Source organism: Bufo bufo, chromosome 3, assembly GCF_905171765.1.
Source record: "Bufo bufo chromosome 3, aBufBuf1.1, whole genome shotgun sequence".
Lineage (NCBI taxonomy): Eukaryota > Metazoa > Chordata > Amphibia > Anura > Bufonidae > Bufo > Bufo bufo.
Window position 1 is genome coordinate 347,394,166 of NC_053391.1, and position 3,567 is coordinate 347,397,732.

The window sequence follows — 3,567 nt, forward strand, 5'->3', positions numbered from 1 at the left end:
AGGTGAAAGTAATCCCCCTCCTACCACGCTGGCAAGGACAGGACGCTTTACAGACGTGTTGTTGATGGAGGACATGCAGATCTTTTTGAATCCTACGCATCGCCACAGCCCTTCGGGGTCCACCCTCAGAGAACAACTCGACCGACAGGTAGCAGACTACCTCGCCTTAACTGCAGATATCGACACTCTGAGGAGCGATGAACCCCTTGACTACTGGGTGTGCAGGCTTGACCTGTGGCCTGAGCTATCCCAATTTGCGATAGAACTTCTGGCCTGCCCCGCTTCAAGTGTCCTGTCAGAAAGGACCTTCAGTGCAGCAGGAGGTATTGTCACTGAGAAGAGAAGTCGCCTAGGTCAAAAAAGTCTAGATTACCTCACCTTTATTAAGATGAATAGGCATGGATCCCGAAGGGACTGACAGTGGGGGATACATTTGACTAAAAAAGGCCTGGTGATGAGATGAGTTGCCTTGGGCTAAAAATGGTCCACACGCTGCTGTATTTTATCTCTGCATGCCGGATGACTTGCATGACTTATCCGCCACCAACTAGGGTTCAAGCCGCAATGTTTTAGTGGCAGCGGCTGCAACAATACCTAATTTTTCTGGCATGTGTACATGCCTAATTTTTCTGGCCTCTGGTGCTGCACTGTGGCTGCAAAAACAAAACAAAAAAAGACACATACATGTGTCAATTCCCCTTCGTGATCGTTACCTTGTTGTGGTGAAGGGGCTTGCATATCACAATGAAGCGACCACATCTATGAGTGTGTTGGCAATGGTAATGTTGGCACACCCCAGATGATATTGGCCAACAATGGGCCCACACTGCAGAATCATTGTTTTCTGGGTCACTTAACTGTCACTGAACTACCTCAGCACGACCATAAGCTTTGAAAAATCCCCATCGCCTGCAATGTCCCAAACGTGCGCACGAGCACAGTCATCACTACACCAAGATTGACGCATAGAGGAATAAAATTTATGTCATGAGTGTGTCAATTATTGACAACTCTTTGCGGTTGTCTAAAATCTATTCCATACACGTCCCCTGATAGGGGACGTAACAGGGATTAAACTGATAGGAATAGTACTACTTAACACACCACTCACATCTGGTGGCACAGTACATTGTACGGCGCACGCGCAGTGCCCCAAATTGGAAGTAGGAGGACCAACCAAGCATCTTTTTTCATCTCCCGGTTCCTAAAATCTATTCCATACACGTCCCCCATAACAGGGATTAAACTGATAGGAATACAGGGAGTGCAGAATTATTAGGCAAGTTGTATTTTTGAGGATTAATTTATTATTGAACAACAACCATGTTCTCAATAAACCCAAAAAACTCATTAATATCAAAGCTGAATATTTTTGGAAGTAGTTTTTAGTTTGTTTTTAGTTTTAGCTATTTTAGGGGGATATCTGTGTGTGCAGGTGACTATTACTGTGCATAATTATTAGGCAACTTAACAAAAAACAAATATATACCCATTTCAATTATTTATTTTTACCAGTGAAACCAATATAACATCTCAACATTCACAAATATACATTTCTGACATTCAAAAACAAAACAAAACAAATCAGTGACCAATATAGCCACCTTTCTTTGCAAGGACACTCAAAAGCCTGCCATCCATGGATTCTGTCAGTGTTTTGATCTGTTCACCATCAACATTGCGTGCAGCAGCAACCACAGCCTCCCAGACACTGTTCAGAGAGGTGTACTGTTTTCCCTCCTTGTAAATCTCCCATTTGATGATGGACCACAGGTTCTCAATGGGGTTCAGATCAGGTGAACAAGGAGGCCATGTCATTAGATTTTCTTCTTTTATACCCTTTCTTGCCAGCCACGCTGTGGAGTACTTGGACGCGTGTGATGGAGCATTGTCCTGCATGAAAATCATGTTTTTCTTGAAGGATGCAGACTTCTTCCTGTACCACTGCTTGAAGAAGGTGTCTTCCAGAAACTGGCAGTAGGACTGGGAGTTGAGCTTGACTCCATCCTCAACCCGAAAAGGCCCCACAAGCTCATCTTTGATGATACCAGCCCAAACCAGTACTCCACCTCCACCTTGCTGGCGTCTGAGTCGGACTGGAGCTCTCTGCCCTTTACCAATCCAGCCACGGGCCCATCCATCTGGCCCATCAAGACTCACTCTCATTTCATCAGTCCATAAAACCTTAGAAAAATCAGTCTTGAGAAATTTCTTGGCCCAGTCTTGACGTTTCAGCTTGTGTGTCTTGTTCAGTGGTGGTCGTCTTTCAGCCTTTCTTACCTTGGCCATGTCTCTGAGTATTGCACACCTTGTGCTTTTGGGCACTCCAGTGATGTTGCAGCTCTGAAATATGGCCAAACTGGTGGCAAGTGGCATCTTGGCAGCTGCACGCTTGACTTTTCTCAGTTCATGGGCAGTTATTTTGCGCCTTGGTTTTTTCACACGCTTCTTGCGACCCTGTTGACTATTTTGAATGAAACGCTTGATTGTTCGATGATCACGCTTCAGAAGCTTTGCAATTTTAAGAGTGCTGCATCCCTCTGCAAGATATCTCACTATTTTTGACTTTTCTGAGCCTGTCAAGTCCTTCTTTTGACCCATTTTGCCAAAGGAAAGGAAGTTGCCTAATAATTATGCACACCTAATATAGGGTGTTGATGTCATTAGACCACACCCTTTCTCATTACAGAGATGCACATCACCTAATATGCTTAATAGGTAGTAGGCTTTCGAGCCTATACAGCTTGGAGTAAGACAACATGCATAAAGAGGATGATGTGGTCAAAATACTCATTTGCCTAATAATTCTGCACGCAGTGTAGTACTACTTAACATACGACTCATATTGGGATTGCACAGTACATTACACGGCGCACGCGCAGTGCCCCAAATTGGAAGTAAGAGGACCGACTAAGCATCTTTTTCCATCTCCCGGTTCCTAAAATCTATTCCATACACGTCCCCTGATAGGGGACGTAACAGGGATTAAACTGATAGGAATAGTACTACTTAAACACACCACTCATATATGGTGGCACAGTACATTGCAAGGCGTACGCGCAGTGCCCCAAATTGGAAGTAAGAGGACCGACCAAGCATCTTTTTCCATCTCCCGGTTCCTAAAATCTATTCCATACACGTCCCCTTATAGGGGACGTAACAGGGATTAAACTGTTAAGAACAGATTTTTTTAAATTTAAACAAAAGAGGACAGCCTCTGCGGAGCTGGGTATTTTTTTGCCGCGTTACTGAACGCTCATGCACAATGGCTGTAGGCTCATGCGTCCTTTTGCGGAGGTGAAAAACCTGGTCAGTCAAACCCAAGGCAACATCATCGACCTCATCCCATATGCATTTTTTCTGGAGCGTGCCCTGCGAAGAGTGCTGGATCAGGCTGTAGATGAGCATGAAAAGGAAGAGTTGTGGTCACCATCACCACCAGAAGCAGCCTTGTCGTCGTCGATTGCTGGACCTGCGGCAAACGCAAAGAGAGGAGTCTGAAGAAGAGGAGTCAGAGGAGGAAGGTGGCTTTGAGGAGGTGGAAGACCAACCACAGCAGGCGTCCCA

The 3,567-nt window shown here is 45.1% G+C and overlaps 1 pseudogene; it reads right to left on the reverse strand.

Annotated features, from left to right (window-relative positions):
- Positions 1-3,034: 3,034 nt before the first annotated feature.
- LOC120996719 lies at positions 3,035-3,211 on the reverse strand (annotated as a pseudogene).
- Between the last annotated feature and the right edge of the window lie 356 nt (positions 3,212-3,567).